Genomic DNA, 26,752 nt, shown 5'->3' on the forward strand with positions numbered 1-26,752 from the left:
ATGAAAATTGTATGGGCATGTATATAGAAAGAGATTTATATATTTAAGAAAAGAGTCTCAAGCAGGTTAGAAGTTGGTCAATCCAGTCTAGTTTTAGTTCATGGGTCAGATGTCAGCTGGAGCCTTCTCCTGACACCCGCATCTTCCGAAGCTGAAGAACACGAAGTAGAAAGCCCACAGGATGGTGGATACTGAGCTGAATAAACTGATGTCATCCTAAGAGACCTGAGGTCTGTAGTGTGCTGATGTTCCTGGTGTCAGCCAGGGATGTAACAGAAGGCCATCAGGATCCAAAGCCAGCAGCAGAACAGAGCTTGCTTCCACACACTGTCATTCTATCCTAAAAGTTAGGGTTAGGGTTAGAATGACACACTGTCATTCTATACACATTCCAAATGAAACCTCCCCTCAACTCTATCTTGGCTGTGACCAGACTGAGGAGATGGCACTCTACCCCAAGTCCATCCACAACTGCTTGGCTGCTTCACAGAAGATCCCATTGCGGAGTTGACCATGGAGAGTCACATCATATCATCCAAGTTGACATAAAACCTAACCATCCCAATCTTACTGTCCTAAGCGCCCTGGCAGCACTAACCACACATTTGGTGGTTCAAACCTACTAGCTGTCTGCTCCCATAAAGACTTATAGTCCTATAGAAAAATCCTACAGAGTAATGTTGCAATTTGGAATCCACTCAATGCCAGTGGTTTTCATGGTTGTTTTTCAATGTTGCTTTTCTCCGGTTTAAAGGAAACATAATATAAAAAACATATTCAATCATATGTACATGCAATGAAATTAATTGGAATGGTTTCCACTTGAGAAATTGCTCTGGTGGTTCTGACATTTCATTGGCATCTCCTTGATGTCTCCTGCATGCTTGATTTCACAACACTCTGCTCAACACTCTCATGACCCAAATACAGCAACATGGTTCCTGTGTTATGCGATCGTCATACATTGATTTGATGGCCAGTTGATATTCTGATAAGAGAAAGAAAAATAGTAGCTCCCAAGTTCAAGTTGCAATTGGCATCGATTTCTTACAACTGTTTAATGAGCTGTCTCAATCCATTGCAGCTGGGTGTTATGTAGACACACATTTAATTGTGACTGCACGTTATCTGTGTGGGTGTCAGGGGTGCATGAAGGGGACCACTAGCATGCACTGGCATCCTCATTTCTCTGGAATGAGAAAAAAATCAGTGATAATACAGGACAATGACCTCCTTGTAAAGTTTCCCGGGTGGTGTAGGTAGGTAAGCGTTGGGCTACTCACTGGAAGCTTGACCATCGAGGCCACCTGGAGCCACCTTGGAGGAAGAGCTGGTGGTCTCTTTCCCAAAAGTCACATCCTGTGAAGACTCTACATTGTGCTGTCTTACTTTGCAAGACTTGGGGATCCCAATATTCAGAGTACCTTTGAGATCAACCCATTGATTGTTCCTTGTAGTAATATTGAAAGATGCATGTCTGTGAATGTGCTGTACTGTGGTGGCTTGTGTGTTGCTGTGATGCTGGAAACTCCATGACTGGTGTTTCAAAGGCCAGCAGGATCACCTAAGGTGAGCAGATTTCAGCAGAGCTTCCAGACTAAGACGAGACTACAAAGAATGAATTGTCTGCCCACTCTCGAGGAAGTAGCCCCTGAAAACCTTATGCAAAGCATGGAAACCTTGTCAGATACTGAAAGCCTAAGGAACGGAAGCAGCACCTTTTTGGAGATAGCACCTGAGGACCGGCCCCTCAGGTAGGAAGGCACCCAAGCTGTGGCTGAGGTTGACTTTCAGAGTAGAGCCAACCAGGTGACATGAATGAAGTAAAAAGCCTGCATGAGGAAAGCCTTGGAAATCTTCATTTACAGGATGGGGCATGACTCCAGGGAAAAGGAAACCACTGCAGAAACCTACTCATACTCTAATCTTGAAAGGTACGAATCTGGGAACACTGGAATCCATCACAAATGAAATAGAACACATAGAGTTTCACAGCCTGGGCATTAGTGAGCTGACGTGAACTGGTAGTGGGGCAGGTTGAATCTGCAAATCATATGGTTCACTATGCGGGAATGAAGCAATGAGGAGGAATGGCATTGGATTCATTGTCAAAAAGGACATTTCAAGGTAGGAGAGGGTAGGATTGCACCGCCCACTGGAAAGGAAAATGCCAGAAATGTCCCACACTCCAAAAATCACCGTAAATACAATAACAAATATGGTGGGAATGTAAGAAACAAAAGAAAATCTGATTCTAAGGTGAAGTTAAAACCAGCAAAAATAACCCTTAGGCCAACCAAGAAGAATAGGGACAAAAGGCTAGCTGATGGGCAACACTTGAAGTTAGAGAGACCAGTGAAGCAGTCCTGGTGATCTTCCACTTGGGACAAAGTACTCTCTGGATAGTTCAGGGCATCTGGATAATGCAGGGAGGAAACACTGATTATGACCCCATGGATGAAGAAAACCATGCTGGACGGAGAATCAATGTGGGCACTGAAACCTGATCCAACGCCATTAAGGTTCCAGGGGCTTCTAGCCTAAAGAGAACCCAAATCAGAATGGGAAATTAGTTAAAACTTTGACTAGGAATCTTGATGTTGCTCCTGAATCAAACTAAAGTGAAACAAGGGATGAAAAAAAAAAATGAGGTTGGAAAGGGCTCACTAAAACTGGTATCAGCCAGTGGGCGGAGCCGAGGCCGGGGTGACCGCGCCGGAGCTGCGGCTGCCAGCAACATGTTCAAGATAATTCAGAGATCAGTGGGACCTGCCAGCCTGGGTCTGCTCACCATTTAAAGTCTACACCACACCGAAGAAGGACTTTCCCACCAAAACTTCTTTCAAGGTCGATGAGCTGTCACTCTACTCAGTTCCAGAAGATCAATCTAACTATGTGGAGGAGCCAAGGACTGCCCTTGAAGAAAACATTGCAGAGCTCTGACACTCCTGTGAGCCATATCTCAATTGGTGTCAGGAAAAGTACTTCTATGTCAAGCCCAAGGCACAAGATTTTGTTCAATGGAGGGTAGATACATATGATTATCTCCAAAATGCACCTCCTGGATTTTTCCCAAGACTTGGCGTCATTGGTTTTTCTGGCATTATTGGACTCCTCCTTGCTAGAGGTTCCAAACTAAAGAAGTTGATATATCCACCTGGCTTCATGGGAATCGCTGCTTCCATCTATTACCCACAACAAACCATCAGTTTAGCTCAGGCTGGCGGGGAAGTCTTATATGACTGGAGTTTGCAAGGATACACAGCCGCAGAAAATTTGTGGAAGAACTTTCAAAAGCCAGGAAATGTGAAGACTCCACCCGGAAATAAGTAGACTGCCCCTTGATCTGACCATTTTAAACAGTTATAGGTAAGCTTTGGAAACTCCATCTGGTAATCAGTATTTCTACAGAAACAAGTGACGAAGTCAGTATTGAATGTAGCAAATTGGCAGTCTTCAGGAAAAACTCCACTGCACCTTTCTTCATCTGGGGTGGTGTCATATTATATGTGGACTAATCTGGAATTCTTTCACCTAGAGATAATGTCCAAGCCTTAGAACTCCTTGTTCTCACGTTGCTAGTTATGCACATAATAAAATTCCAGGTTCAAAGAAAAAAATTGGTATCAGGAATTGAGCAGAGCAGACTGAGGTAGAGTAGATTGGCTTGCCACGGAATCTTCTATTTTTGAGTGATGTTTCCAGTAGTAAGTGGCCCGAACTTTCTTCTCAACTTTTGATTCATGATGGAGTGTATTAACTGGTTGTACCATCCAGGGACTCCAGCACGTAACTGGGGCACAATAAACAGTGGATTTAATTTTTTAAAACATTGGCCATAACTTCTCCCACAATACATGCATACACAGAGTTTCCTCGAAATCCTCAATCTAAAACTTCCCACGAATGATAAGTATTCCAGTAGAATTGGGCCAATCCTCCTGGGCATACCCAATAAAAACCAAGGAACAATATAATCACCCACTCTTTTCAGCTTCATTAAGTGGGGAATTGGAGGTAAAACAGGGAAGCCAAGCAGCACTTGAGATTTGAAGCCTGCTTTTTAACGGACTTAAAGAGAACAATTAAGAGGACGGGGTTTTGCTGTTCCAATGAATCTTAATTGAATCAGTCTGGAAAGAGAAGCCTGAATTCGATTTAACAAGAAAGTTTAAGGTACGCGTCATAATTGGGCTAGTTAATTCAAAAGATTCACGGTCTAATAGTTTCATCCACTCCCGGTGCTGCTCTGAAAGTTAAAAAGGACTACATTAGCAAGAACTACCTTAAAACACCATGTCCAGCGGTCAGAGGATGATTACCCAATGCGATAGATTGGTTTATTGTGCCAACCAGGCCAATAGGAACATGTGGGGTTAATCAGGTTGCAGTTTAATTGGAGGGAAATGGGATAAATGGCCCAAGAAGGCCCACCCTGTCCTCTCTGGACTTCTGGTGATCAGACCAGAGTGCTGCTGCTTTAGCTGGTTCTCTGCCTCAACCTGTGTGCTATGCTGCCTGTGGAACAAGCCAACCTGTGGATCCCGTTGCCAGAGCTTGCGGCTCATTTGAGACCTACTTCACCATGCTGCTGGTGCGTACATCACTTGAGCTTGAGGTAGGTGGATCCTGTCACCTTGCATTGCTTGAGTTCCATGTTCCATCTGGGCCTGCTTCACTACACTCCTGTTCTCCTGACTGTTGCTGGCTCACTCTGCTGCTGATGCCTATGGGCAGACTCTGCCTATTTTCCCTAAGGGAAGACACTGCTCTACTTTGCTTCCTTGACCTTGGACCAAAGCCTCCTCCATGAGTTGAAGGACTTTCAGTAAATTATCTGTTCCATCACAGCCAGTTAGGCTGAGCCCTCTGTACTGCTGTGTGGACTCATTAGTGGTTATGTTCCTTCTCACTCACTCTGTCTATCTATTATCTATCTATCTATCTATCTATCTATTATCTATCTATCTATCTATCTGTCTGTCTGTCTGTCTATCTATCTATCTATCTATCTATCTATCTATCTATCTATCAATCATCCTCATAATTGTCCTAGTTTTGTTTCTCTAGAGAACTCTGCCTAACACACCCAATAATCAAGGGAATCACGTGCTCATTTATGTTTACTTCCTAATCTGTAGCAAACAGTTCACATGAGTTTCATCAAAAATGCAGTGAAAAGCAGGTGAGAAACTATTCACTACAGGTGAATAAATAAATAGGATCCCATGACTCCTTTGTTTACTGGGCACTCAATTCCTATCAGGGATTATAAATTCAAGAGACTTTTGATTCTAGAAGAAGATGCTGAAGGGTTTAGAACAGTAGTTGATGCCAACCAGACCTAGAAGCAGAATCTTTGAGGCAGTGCAAAACCGTGAAATTTTTCTGTACAGATTAGTAAATAAGCACAAGTCAGTCCCAGCTTCACTTTTTCGGAAGTGTTGGGGAAATTGGGAGGTGGGAATAAAATGATGCCTAGAAGGGTTGAAGATTGAAATATACACAACTCAAAAAGGAAAATTCACCAGGGCTTCCCTGGGGTAGAAATTCAAATTCACCCACCTGGATCATGAAAAGCTGCGGCTAGCCTGGCAAGCAGTGGGAATTCCAGGATGCATCACTGTCCTCACACCGACGCCTCTATCGGAGCATCAACCAAGTGCACAGTCTCTCAGACAGAACAAGGGGCTGTTTCTTGGTTTAAAATCAGGAAAAGGGTGCATCAAAGTTGCATCCTTCATTGTATCTAATTCATCTTGAGGCTGAGCAGATAATCGGGAGCTGATATTAACGGCATTGTTTGATAAGCTTCACATCCAGTTGAATCAGCTCTTATTGGAATACACACAAAGACCTGTCTCTTTCGGTGTGCTCTGGCCAGGTGGCTGCCTTCCAAGTTTCTTAAAATGCATGGGGGAGCATTCCCAGGGTTGACACTTCTCAATTGGTATTTTGTCAATTCCTGGTGCGTTGTCCTTTGGTAATGCCTGGTCTTCGTGGTAGGAGTGTGGGTACTACCACTGATCACGTTGTACTGCTTCAAGGCAGACTTTGAGGTGCTGTTCCTAATGGTGAATAGGATGGCGCTCCTCTTGAATTTATCATTACCAACATCATGGAACACATGGTTTTCCTAGTCAAAAAGTCCAAACCAGTCCATTTCAGTTCACTGACGCCTGCGATGTTATTGCTGATGCATTTTGTTTCATTTTTGATACATTTCAATTTTTTAGATTCAAATTTTGGTAGATGTTTCCTCATTTTGAGTAATGCCACGTCAACCAGTTAAGGCCCTGAAGCTTTACTCCTACTGAACCATGAATGTTGGCTCTACTTTGAGGATGCAGCCTTTCCTCAGTTAGATTTTGAGAACCTTGCAACCCAACAGCCCATCTTTTGGCACCACATGAGACCGCATTCCCCTGCTATTCATACATTCAATGGGCTTTTTTCTTTCTTCCGAAGTACGATATCAGGTCTTCCTTGTTAGTCTTTCTTACTCCATACCGCATTGGAGCCATATCATGCAACACCTTTATGTCCTTTTAAGTCTCTAGATTGTTAAAGTTCATGATTTTTAACATTATCTTATCTATCTATCTATCTATCTATATATATATATCTGTCTGTCTGTCTGTTTATCTATTTATTTTGGACAGGAGCTCCCTACTTCAGATCTGTGAGGCTATATTAATCTGGATCAGTCACTCTTTTTATCCCAAAGCTTTGTGAATCTACCTCTGAATCTCTAGCAGTGTCTCAAGACACTACCCCTAGGCCCCCCTTATCGCCGTCTGATGGAAGCTCTGAGATAAAATTCGCGTGATTTTTTTCATGGTGGACACACTCTAAGACAGACCCCCCAATTGTTGCGCTAGAGTCCTGGGACCACAGTCGTGAAAGAGCTAGTCTGCTAACCAGAAGGCTGGTAGTTAAACCCACCTGCTGCTTCCTGAGGGGGCAAGGTGACAGTCTGCTCCAGCATGGATGACAGCCACGGAAATCCTAGAGGGGCAATCCCACTCTTTCCTTGGAAGACTGTGGCCACGGTTTAGGTGGTGCCATGTGGACTCTGCGATCCCTTTCTCTGGGAAAAAAAACCCAGCAGCCATATCAGGTGACTGTCCTGTGGAAAGGCTGAGGTAGCCATGGATCAAGGTGTGCAAATATCCGTGTAGCAGAGCTGGAAAAGGAGCATCTCCTCAAGGTCAAGAGTTCAAACAAGGTCAACATCTCATAGAGATCTACAGCCAGAGACTCTCAATTATGTTGTGACCAGGGTCCTGATCCATTTTAAAGGTGAGGTCCTGCATGCTGTGTTAGGCTATGAAGGTTTAGGGCAATTTGTTACCCTGCAATAGGTAACTAATTCATGCATCCTGATTAAAAGGAATCCTCAGGAATATGTAATTGGGCCGTTTTAAAGTGTGAGAGCTTTTGCTTTTTGTAATGGCCAATATACAAGAGTATGTCCAATAACATGGTCACAGAATCATAGAAATTTTTCTTAAACCAAAAATATCAAAATGTGGAGCTCCTGTTTCTCAACGTGTCTGAAAGTTGTGTTCCTATCTCTGTACCTGTCCTCAAGGAGCTTTGGGGTCTGATCTCCACCATCTCAAAATGCCAGATTCTGCATCCTGGAGGGCCTCAACTTATGTTCCTCTTCATTATTCTTTGAGGTTGAGGAAGTTTGAAGTCTCAAGAGGATGAACAGGGCTATCAGGTTCACGGGGTAAGGCTTTCCAACAAAATTTCCAAAGCACAGCCCTGCTATCTGCAGAAATCGAGCAGGTGAATTGTTGTGATGGGTGGAGGGCGGGATACCTTGGCGGCACTTTCCTGGCCTTTTTTTTTTTCTCATTAATGCAGTTTTCAATTTTCTTAAAACTCCTTTATAGAAGCCTCTGTGCTCATTCTGTGTTCCTCAAGAAAAATCGGTCACGACTACCCCTTTAAAATCTAAAACAGCCCAGCTCGGCCATGACCTTATGAGTTGGTCTGTCTGCCTTGAATTAAACTGGCCCAGGAGATCCCCTTGAAAGCCAGCACTTTGGTTGGATTTTTTTTTTAATCAAATGAGACTAAGACATGTGTACTTCTGACCAATCTTGTCTGCAGTCATCCACTAGTCAGAGAAACCTGCATAAAGAAAAAGCCTGTGCATTTTTTACTAGAACCCCTGTAGCAATACTTTTAGACTTACTTTCATTTATTTTACTTATTAATTAGCTGCCTGGTTTTCCTCAAAGGAGACTAGTTCATTAATATTCATCAGGACCAGGCCTGGGTTCAAACACCTATTGTCTCTAAAGAGGGGCGTGAATGATTCTGAAACACATCCAAGTTTGAAGATCATACGTTTGATGGAAATGCCGGAACCTTTGGCTTAGTGAGAGCTAAGCTCAATCCAGGATGGTGGGGCATCTCTGGTTTCCTTAGTTGGCCCCAGACTAAAAAGTAGATATGATGCCACTACAGAGGCCAGGCTACTGGAGGGAAAATCAAAGGATCTCAAAGTATTGTCTTGTTTCCCCCCATAAGAACAGAAAACAGCGATCACTTGATATTTTTATCTTTAAGGTCAAAAGAGATGGAGCAATTGAAAAACAGACATTTGGCCAGGAGTCAGAGGGTGGCCAGGCAGCCTCTCACTCCTGAGAAAGAGTGGTATTACTGAGAGCAGCAAAGCATCTTTGGTTCATCTTTGTTTCAGTGGATGCCGAGAGATACAAGATCAAATAAGTGAGGGGCTTCCAAAGGGGGCGTGGGAAATAGAATTAGAGGGTGGAATTTTCCCAGCTACTTTTTCTACTCACCGCTTATAGATAGAATATTTCACAGCATGCTTATACACACATGTTTGCATGTAAATAAACCTGAACCCAAATGAGGGAGTGCAGGAGCCGCACCGATTAAGGATGTGGGCTTTTTCATTTAAATATACGGAAGCCATCCACCTAGTAAGCTGTCTCTATGCATATGTCACCCTGAAACAGAACCTGGACAAGTTCTAACAGACAGTGGGATGCGAACCCAAGGAAAAGATGTGTCACCCAGTAGTTCCCACCCCACATTGTTCCATGCACACAGAGTCAAAACTCAGGGTCCCAAGCAAACTTCTTCCCCTACTAGGCCCTCAGGAACCCTTCCTGCCAGCTCAGGGGTCCTTGTGTTCAGGCCCCATTTCTATTTATTACTACAGCACATCCCATTCAGGTGCCAGAGGACCTTTGGTTTTCATCCACATGGGGGCATGCAAGTCACAACAAGGGACTATTGAACGCTGATGCTGCCAGCCTGTTAGCCAGGGCAAGCACTTCAGGGTTAGACAAACCAGAGCTAAATGCCAAATCAGTTTTGTAATCTGCTAGCCTACTTGCTAGGTTCCTGCTAGTTTTCCACTTTATTATTATTATTAAATCATTTTATTGAGGGCTCTTACAGTTCTCATCAAAATCCATACATACATCCATTGTGTCAAGCACATTTGTACATATGTTGCCATCATCATTTTCAAAGCATTGTCTTTCTACTTGAGCCTTTGATGTCAGCTCCTCATTTTCCCTCCCTCTCTCCTTCAAGAAATCTTGATATATTATAAACTATTATTATTTTCATATCGTACATCATCCGCTGTCTCCCTTCTCCCACTTTTCTGTTCTGTTGTTTTCTACTTTTTAACTCCATGCATGATCTTGAACATGTTCATTTTCTTTGCAAAGACGCCAAACTCATGGGGGAAGATGAAGGAGAATTGCTGTGAAACACATCGCATGGGGAAGAGTGTTTGAAAAGTTTAATCCTGGCATCGTTCTGATCACTGCATCGGTCTCACACCTAAGTGAACACAGAGCACTGCCCATGAGAACCAGTGCCGTGATCCCGGGAGTGGCTGCCACAGGGTCAGGCACCTGACGGAAGCACAGCACACCTTGCTTCTCCTCTTTCTACTTACTTCCAGTTTGATAGGGACCCCTGGTGGAGTATTGGTTACAGTTTGGGGTGTTAACTGCAAGGTCAGTGGTTGGACACCCCTGACTGCCCCATGAGAGAAAGATGAGCCTTTCTACTCCTGTAAAGAGTTAGTTTTGGAACCCCACAGGGACAGTTCTGCCGTGCCCTTAGAGTCACTATGAGTTGGAATTGACCCAATTACAGTGACATGTTTTTCCCTTCCTTTCGCCTTGTATCCCTAAGTGCTCTGAAAGGGTTATAAGTAGGTAAATCATAGGTGTAAGAAATGACGTGTCTGGTGCAGGAGCCCAGCAGAAGCACCTTCAAGTCACCGCAGGAATGCAGTGGTAATGGTACCTGCCCAAAGGCACGCACAGTCCTCCAAGGACCCCAGTCCACAAGGCCTGGGCAATGCCTGAGGTACTGGTGAGAGTCCCTAGCTCCCTCCATTTGCCTGGGACTGCCACCTTTCCCTTCTGAGACTAAAATAGAAGACAAAGAAACCAGAATCACAACCAGAAGTAAAACATGCTCCAGAGGACCCCATCCCCAAGCAGAAGGGAAACGCTGTGCAGACATTATTTTATTTATTGCATCAACACATCTGCCAGAGTCAGTGGCCAGGAGCTGTCCACCAAGGCATGCTGGTTCCGCTTCATGGAATCTTGCCTTGGCTGGGAAGTCGCTTCTCAGCCAGGAACTCCAATCCCAACCTCTGTGGCAGGTAGAGAAGATCTGATTTGTTGCTCCTATGAGTCCATTCAACTGCAGGATGTTGACCTCGATCACATCAAGTTCTGCCACACTAGACCAGCTTCCTGGAAAACAATGCATAGAAAATCGGGGCTTAGAGAAGAAAGCAGACCGCCTTGCCATCTTGGATGTTCCTAGATATGCATTAGCTATTCTTTTCTGCATCCCTGGAGCTCTTTCTGTGGCACATAAGCTCACGAGTGTTGGCAAATGCCACTTTCTCTAGTCACCGTGCTCCTTCATTTGCCTCTACAAAGCATCAAAGAGTCTTGTCACAGGCAGAGTTGTGTCAGTATCGTGGAAGGATCACAGGTTTCATTTGCATGTTTCCACTGGGTGATCCTGAACAATTTGCCTAGTGTTTCTGAGCCCAAGTGCCCCATGATTAAACATGTAGATAAAACGATATGGTGCTCGGCCTTGCTGGGAAGCAGAAATGAGATTGCTGGATTCAAATTTTGACATCTTGTGGACTGACTTAACACAACAGAGAGGACTCTATCCCAGCTCACATAATGGGTAAATAAATTATACTGGATAAAAGAAAATCCTAAAATACTAAATAAATAAGAGAGCAACAAATTGAAAAGTGACGGAGGGATACCCAGTGCTTTAAACAAGCACCCCAAAAACGTGAAAATTACTGCCCTCGGGTGTTTGGGACTCGTACGGACTCTGGAGGACAGAGTAGACTGCTCGGCAGGATGTTCAACGCTGTACATGTTTCAGATGCCTAGGCTTTCTCCTTAGGGTTGCTGGTGGGTTGGAACTGCCAACCTTTCAGTCAGCAGTGCATCCATCACCCAATCCACAGTTCTAGAAACCACTATGCTCATAAGCCGGATGCTAACGTATCCCAGACTTGTAGCATTCCTGAGCCCACCAAGAGAAGAAAAAACTGACAACACTTCCCACACCCAAGGCCCTTCCATCTCCATCCACAATAAAGGTATGTGTGGTGAGAATATTTAATATACTAGCGATATTTAGATGTCAGCTTTCTTTTTGAAAGAACCTAGACAGACACTAATTAAATAAATACAGATCACATTAACATGGATAAAGCAGAACTTTATAAATGGTAAAATTAATAATTCACTAAGAAAAATTATAATCCTGGATCTATGTGGACCTTTTAGCCAAATTACTGCACCGTGTCTAAGTCAGCCCATAGCAACCCTATCGGGCAGAAGAGACCTGCCCCCATGAGTTCATTAGATCGTAACTGTTAGTGGGAGTAGAAAGCCCATTCCCTCAGAGCCAATGAGGGTTTCAAACTGTTGACCTTGCAGATCACAGCCCAATGTGTAACCACTGTGCCCCAGGGCTCCTTGTATCTATGAACGTACCCAGCTAAAAGTAAAAGAAAAAAGAAAAGAAAGGTTTGAAAGACCGATATTGATTAATGAATACTAAATGCTTTTTAACATATCCCTACAGAGAAATTATAAATCAACTCACATAAGTGCACTGAGAATCTAGAATAACGACTATTAAATATTTTCTGTACTGGAAGAAAAGGTGAATACTTTCAGATTTGAGGCCCCCCATAGGGTCTCTATCACATAACCTCTGTATTTTTGGTTTTGGTTGTTCTTAATCAGTGCTTAAATATGTAACAACCATTCTTAGCTCACAGGTCGAACAAAACCATGCCACAGGCTGAATTTGCCCATCCCTGGTCTAGAGGATGAGAATGCAAATAAGCTTAATGGAATGGACCTTTACTAAACCCTGCGCCTCTCAAGAAAAACATCCAGGTTCTTTTTGAGCAAATATAGAAAGAACATACGAATGGATCTCAAAGAAGGTCATAGCTAGTGGAAAGGAACCCGTGCTACACAAAGCATCATCTCACATGATGAAGCTGGGCTTAGAGAAATTAATGAAAATCTACACAAACACATCCAAAATAAAAAAAAATGTCAACAATGCATGTGTGGACAGAGTCATGATAGAAATCTTGAAGTGCTTCCAATTGAATGAATATGAAAATATTTTTGGAATTTGAGAGTTGCAGTTGCCAATTGACTTCAATGAAAATGGATGGCCTTAAGAATGTAGCCTTAAGAAGCCTATTAAAATGTAGATGTGGAGACACATGAGGGCAAGTCAAAAAGTATTGCTACTGGGATTCTGGTCATGCGTGTATGGTTTTATTTATTTTTAAGTGTGTTTAAATATGTCTCTGGGACCAGAGAAGGGCTGCAGACAAGTTCTCTCAATACTAAACTTATCTTGGTCTCATTCGGGTGCATTAATAAAAAGGAATAATTAAAACCATGTCATCCAAGGAGATCTACTGGGCCAACTAAACTAAAGGCAGAGAGGTCAGCTAAGAAGGTTATGACAACTGTTGGGTGGAACTTCAAACAAGTCATCTGGATAGTTGCTTTTGGTTTTGTTTTTCCTTGAAGGACACAGGCTAATCACCGAAACTAATTTAAAAGAAGTTTAAAATATTGAAATCTGTATTGTTGAGAAATAGCCTAGAAAGTTGAGCTAAGGGGTTTTCTTCTATCATGACAATGCATCCCCTCATTCCTTGAAGGTAGCAGGACTATCCTAGGATAATGTCTTAGAAAGGCATCGTCTCATGTACCACAAAACCTTGATCCCACCCCTGCAGGCTCCTTTTTCTTCCTAAAACTCAAATGACAGTTAAAAGGACCATTGTTTCAGTCCCTCAAGAACTCTAAGAATGTCATTTTGACATGGTATGGATGGAGGAGCACGGAATTCTTTGGTGGAAGGATTAAAGAGGTGGAAATAGAGCCTTTGGACCTCTCTAGACCTGGATGGAGAATACACTGAGAAAATTGGGCTGTTACTGTTTGGTGCCATTGGGTGAGTTCCATCTCCTACAGACCCTGTGTACAGCAGAGCAAAACCCTGCCGCTCCTGTGCCAGCCTCACAATTGTTGATGACGGAGCCCATTGAGCAGCCCCCGTGTCAATCCATCTTATCAAGGGCCTTCCTCTTTTTATGTGACCGTCTGCTCTACCAAGCGCAATGTCCTTCTCCGGGGGCTCTTCCCCCTGGACAACATGGTCAAAATATGTGCGGCACAGCCTTGCCACCCTTGCTTCTAAGAACATTCTGAATGGACTCCCACCCAGACAGGTTTGTTTGTTCTTCTGGCAGCCGGAGGCACTTTCAATCGTCTTAGCCAACATCATTCTTCAAGGGCATCCATTCTTCTCCAGTGAGCCTTATTCAGTGTCCAGCTTTTCCATGAACACGAGGTGATTGAGAAGACCCTGGCTTGGGTCAGGCACACTTCAGTCCTCAAAGTGACATTTTTGCTTTTTAATATTTTAAAGAGGCCTTGTGCATTAGATTTTCCCAATGTAATATGTAGTTTGACTTTTTTTTTTTAACTCCAACTTCCAAGAGGTTTGTTTGATCCGGGACCAAAAGAAAGGAGGAACAATGCCTTTGCATTCGGCTTTTCTCTTTGATAAAGGTTCCTAGGAGTTTGAAGTGACTCTTTTTGACTTGCCCTCCTATTATGTACAAAGGTTACTTCTCCTGGCTAGAGATACGCAACCCACATCACTTTTGCATGACTTATGGAATAACTGATCCGAGGTTAGGAAAAATTTAAAGCCATATATATAGATCCAGACGTACCAGTAGGGGTAGACATGGAGGTGGAGATAGAGATAGGAGCACAGATGTCTATGTATGCTTGTATCATTTTATCTATACTGAAACCAATTGCCAACAAGTCAGTCCAAGTCATGGTGACCCATGTGTTCTGGAATAGAAGCGTGTTTCATGGGTTACCGTGGGCTTCACCATTAGAAGCAGACGGACAGATCTTTGTTTGAAGGTGTTCCTGGATGCATTCCAGTGTCAAGCCTTTGGTTAGTAGCCTGGTACAGTGAACTGGCCAGAGACACACAGATATATAAATAAATTTAATCTGTAAAATTTATACACAACCATCTATTATACTCGAGCTTTTTTTTCCCCCTTAACCTAGCCATGTATGAGGAGGCTTCAAAAAGTGCAAAAGAATGAAAAGTTGATGAGCATTTTCCACAAACTCTTTGAGGTCAACTCATATAACACACTATCGATAGTTGTATTACATTCTGACAGATATACCATTTTAATGTGGTAGATTTGATTTTTATGCATATTTCCCTCTCTGTGTGTGGAGCAGATTTTTAAATTTCCCTTGAGAGAAGAGTACACAGGGTTCCCAGGTCACACCATGAAAGGACTCTTACTCACTAAAAACATTAAGATAATCCAAGTAGCCTAATATAGCTCAAGAATTGCAGATGATCTATGATGGACTAAGTAAATGCCCTATATGTGTTTATTAATCTTACTCAGTGCACTTCTGATTTATGAATTTAAATACCACCTGCTATGCTTGAATCCGCCTCCTTTAGCCCCAAGAGGGAGCTGAGCTCCAGGTAAACAGGGCCGGAGCAGATGGGACTGTTCCAAAGCGAACCTCTGGTGGCCCAGTTTCTCATTTTAATTATTGGGTATCGAGGCAACTGCACAGCATGATAAAAAAAATAAAACTTATGTAATTCTGCTTCTAATTTATGCTTGCAATAAATTATAAGTGTGCCTAATTGTCTTTGCCAACCTCCGAGTGTATTGGGAGAGGAATGACAATGCATTTCCAAAAATAGACTTGACTAAGATTGACTTATGAAGCAGATTATCTATGAGAAGGCACAGAATGGAAGTTTACAACTGAGCAAAGAATGGCTATCAGGATTTCTTCAAACTTCTCAACTATAACTGTTTGTGTTTGTGTTCTTCTCTGCTTCTCTGGCTCACACTGTGTCAGTGGTGTTGGTCAATGTGATCATAAAAGCAGAAGGGGCGTGATACGTTGAGAAGCTTCAAGGAATACACCTATGCTTCCTCCTCCAGGGAAAGTCTCTTTCCTTGAGGCAACAAAACCAAGTAGGGACAATTTGCTTCTCTCTCTCCAGCCGCAGTACACTCGTTTAGGTCAGGGAGCTTCAAATGGAAAAATGGAATGAAAGGATAATGGAAATGTCCCATGAATTTTAGAAGTCCCTCATATGGACCTTCCCAAGAGAGTTCTTAAGATCATGAGATGATAATACATGTCACCTAGAGCCATATTGAAGAATGCAAGGTCCCATGGTCCCCAAAGGCTTACCTGCAAATCCTAAGTAGGCTCTTTAAGAGCAATGGAAATTTGAAGAAATTAATTAAGCACTGTAATTCCTACCTTCCTCTTTCATATATCAGAAAATAAGGACTATTTCTAGGTGTTCATGGGGCTCTGTTTTTAAAATGTGTACCCATGCAGAAGACACTTCCAGTGTTAGCTTTGTGTGGCACTATCACTTGGCACATTTTTCTTCTACCTAGGACTTGGAATGTATTCCATCCTTGATGGAATACACAGAAATCAAATTCACCACATCTGTGGGAAGACACACTGGAAAAGCTCCATATCAGCAGCTAAAACCAGATCAGTGGTCGACTGTGGAACAGATCATCAATACCTCATATTTAAGGTCATGATAAAGCTGAAGAAAATTAAAATAAATCCACAAGAGAAAAATACCACCTTGAGTCTATGCCACCTGAATTACAAGAACATCGCAAGAGCAGATTTGACTCAAGATCTGATGAGCTGTAGGAGGACAGCAAGACCTTCATTAACTAAGAAAGCCAAAGGTCATAAAAAAGACAGGAGAGAAAGAGACAATCCAAGTGAAAGTCAGAAGATACGCTGAAACTTGCTCTTAATCAGAGAGAAGGTAAAACAAATGGAAGAAAGGATGAAGTCAGGAAGCTGGATAGAAAGTTGGACCCATATGTAGCAACATGATAAAGGGCGAAAAGTTTGAAGTTGTCAAGAATGTTGTCTTACTTGGATCCATAATCAATGCTCAAGGAAGCAGCAAGTCAAGACATCAAAAGATGTGATGCGTTGGGTCAATCTGCTTCTCCAGAACGCGTTAGAGGATTGAAGAGCAAGCATTTACTTTGAGGACTAAGGTGGGCCTGACCGAAGCTAGGGTGTTCTCCACTGCATCATATACATGTGAAAACTGGGCTCTGAATAGGGAAAATTGTAGATAGAGTCTTTTGAATTGTGCCTCTGGAGAAGAGTGTTCAAAGTACCATGGACTGCTAAAAGGACAAACTGATCTGTATTGGAAGACCAGAGTGCTCCTTAGAGGCGAGGATGGCAAGACTTCATCTTACATACTTTAGGTGTGTTGTCACGAGAGACCAGACCTTGGAGAAGGACAGGGTTCCTATAAGACAGGGTAGAGCTGCCCCTGTGGGTTTCCTAGACTGTAACTCTTTACGGGAGTAGAAAGCCTCTTCTTTCTCCTGTGGAGCTGGCTGGTGGTTATGAACTCCTGACCTTGCAGTTAGAAACCCAACACATGACCACTATGCCATGAGGGTTCCATTTATTAATATAATCAGCAGATAGTTCATAGAGCACTTTTACATGCCATGCAGGCATGCTCATACATTGAGTATGGATATTATATTTATGCTCATGCACATATGTCATAAATGATGCTCTCTCTCGGTTTTCAAAAAATTTGGGTTCCATCTTTGTTATATTAAGGCTGTGCAATGGTTAGGCACTTGGCTAACAATCTGAGATTTCAATCCACCTGGGATCCCCATAAGGCACTCTGGTAGGTTCGTGGAATACACTTGGGGCTGCAAAGCCAAAGGTTAGTAGAACCCCACAGCTGTTCCAGGGGGGAATCTGAGACTTTCTTTTCTCATCAAGATTTACAGCCTCAGGACCCAGGAGACCCCAGGGCAGCTGTACTCTGCCCTATGTGGTTACTATGGCTTGGAATCTCCTCCAAGATAGGGAGGGCTATTTTGTTGTCAATTATTTATTTTGTGTGGCTTTTGTTTTTCTAGACAAGCTCTATGAGAAAGACATTAAAGTCCAAGAAACGCTCTGGGCAGGTGTACTCCATCATATGCTGTCATGATGAGTCAGGATTGACTCCAGGGCACATGGAAGGGGGTTTAAAAGTTCATAGAAAAACGGAATTTTTAAAAAATGTCATTTTTCCATGTACATTTTGAAGTCTCCTTGTAACAACAGCAGCACGGAGAGCAGCTGAAGTGTGGGTGTCATATCATTTGCTAATGTCTCATCAGGACCCTGCCTGCCTGTGCCCTTACCTAGAGCATCAAGATCATCACTAATCGCCTATTTGCTTATATTGCATCTGAGCCGGACCTAGAACCAAGCAAAAGGGAAATATGAAGGGTCCGTATTTTTAAACTGGGGCAAAGTTCATGCCAGGCATCGTGCCCTTAACCATTCAGACTCTTGAAACAGCCTACAAGAATGTTTAAAGATTTTTGTCTCCAACAACTACTTTGCAACTCCACGAAGATGACAGAAAGTCAACAAGTGTGGTTCACCTCGAATGCAGAATGCACGCCCCGACCTCTGCAAAATGCTCTGCGGCCTCTGGGGGAGGAGTTTCATTTTCCTCCCTGCATTTTCAAGGCAAAATACAGAACAATTTTCCCAGCTGACAACTGCCTGGAAGGCTTATCCCATCCCCTTACTAATCGGCCTTTTCATTTTGTTGATTTCCCATCTGTTTCTTTCAAATGTTTTCCTCCTCCCACCTCATCTTCCACCTCCAGTCATCCCAGCCTTCCAAGCCCAACTGTCACCCCCAGAATTTAACGTCAGACGGGCTCACGAGAGAGCTTCTTCCTCAGGACCACTTTCCGGGCAGTCCTTGAGTGTGTGCACACATGAGAATGTGTGTGTCTTATTCCTAATTTAATCTTCTTTGCAGCTGATTTCTGTTTAGCAACAAAAAGAATAAAGAGAGGTGTGTGACTAAATGGGCTTGCTCCCTAATTACAGATTGAGCAGGCATTTCTATAGAGCATGTATATAGAGAAGAATCGTTTACCACAAAGACATCCTTTTTGTTTACTTGTTTTTCAAGTGTGATGTGGGGAGGGGCGGGAAACACACTGGAAAAAATAGCTGTGTGTGTATACTTTTCTAGGTATTCCAAAAAAGAGTGTTTTCCGGGTAAGCAGGGAGCTCCTGGAAATCACTTCTGGAAAGGATGATAGGTAGGTGGCATTGACACAATGTATGGCATTTTTAAGAATTAACTCAGAGTGCCTACAAGGACCCAAGAATCCTGCATCAGAGAATATTTTCTTTATTATGCATTTATAATGGATCATAGATCTGTTCATGACACAGTTTGGCTATACAATGAATCAATGAAAAACAACAAAAAAATCTCATTCCACAATTGCAAGCTGCAAACAACAGTCCTCACTGAAGATGAATAATTTGTCAGGTACATGGGGTGCATTGTTAGAATATCATTTTGTAGCAATTAGATACTAACTACGCTTTTAAGAAAAGACACGGGATATGACAACCTCTCAGGATGGGAACAATATTCTGATATCTGCCCTCTGCTTTTCAATGATCCCAGCAAAGAAGAAGAGAAACAAACCACTCTGCTTGTTTTTCCTTGAAATTTTTGTTGTTACTGGTTCTAGTCTTCCACTGAACTTAACAACCAACCAACAGATAAATAGGAATCCACACATACACATATCACCATCCAGAGGCTTCTCGGACACAAGAAGCCTTTAATACACTAGTTGCTCCAAAGTCACATTGGAGAAAGTTCTTGATGTGTCGAGGTCTGAGGACACAGGTGAAAGTTTGAGAAGACCATTTGGGGGGCAGAAAGGGCCATGAAAGGCCAGGCTTGGGGAGTTGAGGCGCTGGAGGGGGCTCTGCGTGTGTCCTGGCAGTTGTAGGCATGGGCATTTGGGGGGTTGTTCTGTAAAAGAAAAGAAATGAGGAGATTGAAGCTAATCCCTTAATCCCTTCCATTTGTACATCAATTTATAGCTCTCCAAGCACTTTCCAACCATTATCACATTTAATCTTCACCAATGCCCGGGAAGAACAGGGGACAAGGATTAATCTGCCCCCTTTGAATGTCAAAAAGATAGGATGACAGTTTTCCAAGGTCACAGAGCCAGAGAGGGGCAAAGCCTTCAGGGTTGTTCTTGTTTTACACTTTAGAGGAGACTCCTGTAATTCTTTTGTTAACCATTGAGGTCACATTCCTTGGGCCATTGGAAGAAGTCAGAACAGGATCAGCTACATTTTTGGTTAAATTTTCATCTGGTGAAATGGACTCCTACTAAGAACCTACCAAGGAGCCCTGGTGCTGCACTGCGTTAAGCATTGGGCTGCTTCTAGAAACGTTCGTGGTTAGATCCCACTAGTTGCTCAGCAGGAGACGGATGAGGCGATCTGCTTGATTAAAGACTTATAGCCCTGGGAACTACATGGGACAATGCTCTCCTACAGGTTTGCTGGTGGCTGGGAAGCTACTACTAGTACATCCTGGTAGCAAGCACCATGGCTAAAGTGCTGCGAGACTACCTGAAAGCTCAGTGGTTCAAACCCACCAGCCGCTCCATAGGAGATAGATAAGGCTGTCTGCTCCCCAAAGGATCGACAGCCTCAGAAACCCACAGAGACCACCCTGATCTGCCCTCTAGAGATGCTATGAGTCGAAGTTGACTCTATGGCAGTGCATTTGGTTTGAATTTGTATGGAGCGCATGATAAGGCTTTATCAGTTTCAGGGATATTGGGGGTGGGTGCATGCTATCATCCATAATAACACAAAACCCATTGTCCCACCACAGCCCCACCACAAGCATTGGTGGACAAGCGTTCGAATGGCGTGACTCTCAACCACTGAAACTCCCCAGGCTGTGATCTCAATGTGCTCTGTCCAGGGGAATGGCCATTGGCACCTCTTCCTACTGGTCTCTTGCTCCTGACTTCCCACCCCAGAGCCCAGCAGTGATCATAAGCACCCTCCCATCCCATCGCTCTTTATGAGCCCCTGCTCTACACCAGCTGTGCTCCCCAACATCCTGAGAACTTCAGGCATGGAAAACACCAAGTATGGAAGAGAGTGGCCCGGGCTGTCGGGGGTTCTGGAATGCCCTGGCCCAAGGCAGCTGTTATCAGGCAGGAGACCCATGTGTGTCACAGTAGATTTCTGCTCCACAGGAATATCAGTGGTTGGGTTTTCAGAAGTAGACCGCCAGGGCTCTGTTCCAAGGACTTCTGTCTAGATTCAACTGCAAATATTTGGTGAACAGCCAAGATGCCAAAAGAGGGATCCGAACCCTGTGGTGAGTGCAGTGAGACTCTCCCTTCAGGGAAGGTTCCAGAGAGAAAGTGAGAGCTGTAGGAAGTGTCACACTGCTAGGCATTTTCCAGGGTGACCAAATGCTCCCCCCACCCCGGAAGACATACATGGAAAATCACAACTCAGAGCAGGCACACACTTAGGGAACCGCCAGCAATTCATTACAGTGGAGACAGCAGCACCGACTGGGGACACTAAGAGAGAGGAGCCTGTGGGGAAGGCAGATACCGGCTCATAAAGGACCTATTATGCCACAGCCAGAGGCTGCATTTTATCCTGTGGGCAGTGGGGAGCCCGAGATGGAATTTATGCATGGGCATGAAGGAGTGGGTCGGCATTCGGGGGGAAAAAAATCACTCTGGAAACTGCAAAAGATTGTCAGAGCAAGTTGTAACTGGAGGCCAAACAATTAGTGAGGACATTTTCGCAGGATCCTAGGAGGGCAGTGCCGGCCACGGCAAAGGAAGTGGAGGTGCAGAAAGGAGAATTCTATGCTTTATAAGGGGGTGGGGGGTCTTGGAAATTTATTAGATTAATGAAAGAGGGTGTTGAGAGAGAAAGGGTAGTTGAGGGAAATAATGAATTGAAATATGCAAGCGCCCGCAAATATAGTTGTCAATTCTCCTCCTCAGTGCCCTTGGGTCAATTCTGAACCATAGTAGAACTGCCCCTGTCGGTGTCTGAAGCTGTAAATCCATCCAGGAGTAGAAAACCTCAGCTTTCTCTTACGGTTTCCAAAGGCTGGAGCTCAGCGTCAACTTTGCTAGACCATAATTCTCAGTGCTATGTAATTGTATCAGATCCTTTTGTGAGTTGATGTAATTATCCTGTGCGTGGTAAAAGCCTAACCTCTGTGCGGTGGTGATGAGTTGGTTCCAACTCACCACATCTTACGTGCAACCAAACAAACCACTGTCCAATCCTGTGTCAGCCTCCAAGTGAGTCGTGCTTGAATCCATCCATGTAGCCACTGTGTCGCACCACTAGATGATTGAAACAGAATGGGAGAGCCGAGCCTTGTCCGGAGAAGAGACGAGGCGTGGTTTCCTAGGGGGTGCTGACTGATTGATTGGTGGTTGTTTCATTTAGTTTGTGATGTTTATTTGAGAACTAGAGCACTATTTCCCCCAAGTGGACGGTATCACCCCCTGGGCCCTGGAACAATCCAGGGGGCTGTCACAGCAGATACCTGTACTTCATCATGGGCGGTGGGCTATATTGGAAAGGCTTCGAATTCCAGGGGATGCTGAGGTTTTAGATTTTGTTTTGTTTTTCTGATAAGGGGGTGGTATGTGAAATAAGCCTGGAAACTTGTGATTGAGAGAGAAATGTTTAGCACCCGGTTGAAATGTCTCCCTCAAGCCCGGAGAGAAGGCAGGAAGGACTTGTGTTTATGTGGGGGTGGAGGGTGCAGGGGAGTCCTGTCCCAGAAGAGTCTCAGAGGCAAGAGGAAGGTTCTATTAAGTAATGTAAGCTTCTCTTTTCTGGGGTTTCCAACAGTGTTTAAAATTTGTGTACTCTCAATAATTTAGGACTCCCTGGATGGAGCAAACAGGTAGGCACTCAACTGAAAGGTTGGGAGTTCTAAGTCCCTCTGCTGCTCCTTTGAAGAAAGGCCTGGGGTTTCTGCTCCCAAAAGTTCACAGCCTTGAGGAACCTGGGGAGCAAAGTTCTCAGCAACATATGCAGTTGCCATGCTTTGGAATCAATTCGATGGCAGCTGTTTTGTTTCACTTTGTTGTTTGGTTTGGACAAGGGTTTAGAAATATCTCAATCAATTCAACCTACAGGTCTGAGTGTCCTGACTCTCAGACCATTTCTCACATCACCTCATGCCACAGTCAGATGAGTATGGATGACAGGATGAACCATTTGCCCTCTGCTCTACCCTGGCTGGTTCTTCACAGCGAGGAAGTCAGGCTTGGGCAGAGATGATAATCTAGGATGCTTTGCACCTGTTCACCTGTCCTCTACTTGTTACCTGGTGCTCCAAGCACCTTCCTAGTACTGGGCTCCATCTCTCTTCCTCTCAGACTCAAAGCTCCCCTCTCTTCTTTCTGCCTCTGAGGCAGCCTCTTCTCAGGTAACTCACCACTTCTCTCTGCTTTGATGGTGGTGCCCAGCCTCCAAGTTTCTGCTGAAGGAGTCGTGTCAGGGCTCCACATGATTTTCTCAATCCCTCAGATGAGCTTTGGCACCTGGATACTTTCCTACGGTAGTGTGGCTGTTTCTTTCTGGTCTTCTTAGTCACCAGGCACACCATGAGGACCCCCGAGCAGTGGTTGCACCAGTGTCCCTGCTGAAGTAGGGAGGATGGCTATTCACAATGTTCCTCCTCACCTCACCACCGAGTCGGTGCCAATTACTAGATAGGACAGGGTGGAACTTCCCCTGTGGGTTTCTCAGGCTGTAGTTCTTTATGAGAGAAGACATCCCTGCCTTTCTCCAGAGGAGTGGCTGATAGCGTCAAAGTGTGATCTTGACAGTCAGGGCCCGTGTGTAACACACTCATGATACCACAGGACTCCTTCAGGATGTGCATCGATGCCAAGTCGTTAACATCAGAAGGGACTGAATTTTGTCAGCCCAAAATGTGTATCAAGTTGGCCAGATCCTGCTTCTCTGGTTTGGCAGTGATGTAAGGATATAATGTGGCAGTTCTGATTCCCCCATAAGGTGACCTCATCGATAAAACAATCAGTGGGATGGCAATTACCACAGCCTTTATCCTCTGAAAGGCACGCTTCCTTGGGGAATGGCTTTATGGTAGATTAAATGAAGAGAAATTAAAACAGAGTTGGAATCCACATCACTATGAAGAAGAGCTGGAAGCCGAATGTCTCCTTTGGAGCCAGGTCACTGACGGGATGACTTCTTGGATCCATGGGAGGATCGAAGCCAGGACACATGGAGGTCTCCAAGGAATGCTGAACCTAAAGATGCTGAACAATAAAGATCTCCTTCCTACACTGAGGCAATGTTGAAAGAGAACATTGCCCTAGTGCTGGTGTCATGAGTTCAAATGTCCAACCTAGTAAACTATGAGCGAATACATGTGCTTATGAATGCCCTCCACTGCGGTAATTTCTAGTTCAGCAAAATAGTTAATATAGCAAGGCATTGGATTTTGCGCCATGTAACCTTCCCACCAAATGTGGCTTGACAGGCAGCGATTATTTATTGTGCTCATCTCTGTGTGAGGGTCCATCTAAGGAATCAGAGATTCAGAGGATAGGGAGGAGAGAAAGATCCTGCTCTCCTTCTTCTCGTAGAGATAAGAGTTTTAGTGATGAGGACATGGAGTCATATGTTTACAAAGAAAACTTCAGTGAGGCAGGAGTTCTAGAAAGAAAGCGAATACAACAGGAGACAGAGGGGGCGGTGAGGGCTGCTTAGGAGACAATGTGTTGAGCAGGAGGTCCTTTGAGCTGTAATTGGAATGCCAGCAGGAGCCAGTCCAAATTCCAAAGATGGTGTCTGGGAAAAGCCAGAGGGAGCGACCGGACTGCCAATCCGAGGAGGGGACCAGCTCAGCTAAACAAAAGGATCCCACAGCAAATTTGTCTTGGACATCCCTGTAGAAGCTGGATTTTCTTTCCAAACTTCTGTCCTGGAAACACACTACTTCTTCTTAATTTCCCAATAGATGCCTTTCTTTGTGTTATTTGAAGAGAGTTGGCGAAGCCAAGAGAACACACACTTTGGAGTCAGACACAATAAGGTTTACATTTGTGCTTCGTTTCTCTTTTTTCCTATTATCCATAGGAAGATATCCAAGAGCTCTTAGCCTCAGGCTCCTCACCTGCACACTGACGATCATCAAAAGCTTGCCTTTAGACATTGATCATTAAGATTCCAATCAGGCAAAATAGTTATGACTGTTAGTTACCATCACATTAACTTCAGCACATTACAACCCTCTGTATAGCAGAACGAAATGTGGTCTGGTCCTGGAGCATGTTCACGGTCATGTTTGGGTCCTTTGTTACATCTCTACATCAATCCATCTCTTCAGTGTTTCTATAAGCATCACTGGTCCATCCCTTTACCAAACACAGTGATCAATCCCTTTTACAATGCATTTCAATAAGTGGCTCAAAGTCTCAGACAATATCCTGCTCTCTACAGGGTTTTCGTTGGTTAATTTTCAGAAGATCTTTAGACTTTGCTTCCAACTCTGTCTTAGTCTAGATGCCTCACTGAAACCTGTGCACCTGGGGTGACCTCACTGCGATTTCAAATATCCTCATGTGGCTTCCAGCTTCGCCTCAGCAGCATGGTGAACAGACAGGTGGTAGAAAACATTTATTAATCTTTAGTACATTTCCTAGAACATATACACACGCAAATAAAGAGCTATTTGTCCCCTTCCATGTTAAAGAGGTTAAAGAGATTTCTGAATTAGTGTTGTTAGAGCCGCTACAGATTTCATCACCCTTCTGGCTTCATTGGAAGAAGAAACTTTCATCAATATAGTGGCATGTGAGTAGAGCTCAGAATCTCACAATATTTGCAAGTTCTGCTCAATATGAGTGCCTCCGAAAATACACAGGGGAGTCCCATGTTTTATTCCCTTTTTACCATGAACTTTTTAGACATTCTCATCTATTTTGACGTGAACCTAAAAATAAAACTTTTCAATGTTGTAAACCATGTGTTACAACACATTCATCTCAATAGGCCTGGAGGATTGATCATGTCCACAAATAAAGGAGAAAAACTTGAAGGTTAGCCCAAGGCAAAATGTCCAATTTAGTGTTGCGCTTCATTTATCTAAAGAAACAACAAAACACCTACCCTTTTTTTTCTTTTGAATGATCACTATAGTTCATGATTTTAGCATGTTATACTGTTAATTTCTGAAAATGACCCCGAAAGGCAAATGTCTTTACTGGGACACTCTGCAATGCCTATAGCAGAAGCCCGATCCAGCTCACTCAAAGGGACTCTTCTGGCTCCCTCACTCTGAAGCCCAAGTTGGAAAGAGTGTCAGGCATGGAAGCCTCAGAAGCTTAAAAGATGATCGGAACAGAGCTTCAGCTTCTGCCTTCCCCGTTCATGTCCCTGCCATGTTGGCTTTTTCCCTCAGAAAAAGATTTTACCAGGGACAGAGAACAACATCATTGTCCATTCCAAGATTCTTATAACACCTGTTCCAAATGAAATAAAGCTGCTCTCTCCCAATGTCCATAAGCCAGCCCACAAGAGGACACTTGGGACCCTGCCTTTTAACACTTCCCAGTCATCAAGGTGATGGAGTGTTCTGTTGGACTGGTCAAGTCCTGTGCACACGAGGTAGTCATGGTGAGGACGGTGTTGAGGAGTGGGGCGGAAGAGCCCCATGCTGGTGAGCTCTACCAGGACCATTAGGAGTTGTGAGGAGCATTGATCAAGGAAGAATCTGAAGCAGATACAGAATCCACTCCATATAGACTCATTCCTAATTTGCAAATGAGAAAACTGAGGCTTAAAAAAACAAAATCTTTGCTCAGTCCCATAGGTAATTTGTGGCAAAGCAAAAATTTCAAAATTCACCTGATTCTAATTACAGCCCATTGCTTCCCTGATGCGGCATTAATTCTATGGCAGCTCTAGCGAATACCCCCACAAGGAGAATTGGATAATTGAATGGCCATAATATTTGCAAAATCTATTCACATATCCTTTTATCCTCTCTGTTTTGTCTACTATGGGTCATGTACACTTAGCTTCTTTTAACTTGTGGTTTCTGTGATTTAATTGTTATTTTCAGATGCCATCTATTAAGCAGTGAGGTCGGTGGAAGAGGATCCGTTTGTTGG

General features: G+C 43.8%; 1 pseudogene; it reads left to right on the top strand.

Annotated features, from left to right (window-relative positions):
* The first annotated feature begins 2,702 nt into the window (after window positions 1-2,702).
* Window positions 2,703-3,585, top strand: LOC142448637 (MICOS complex subunit MIC26 pseudogene; annotated as a pseudogene).
* The last annotated feature ends 23,167 nt before the right edge of the window (window positions 3,586-26,752 follow it).

The sequence above is a fragment of the Tenrec ecaudatus genome, chromosome 5 (assembly GCF_050624435.1).
Source record: "Tenrec ecaudatus isolate mTenEca1 chromosome 5, mTenEca1.hap1, whole genome shotgun sequence".
Lineage (NCBI taxonomy): Eukaryota > Metazoa > Chordata > Mammalia > Afrosoricida > Tenrecidae > Tenrec > Tenrec ecaudatus.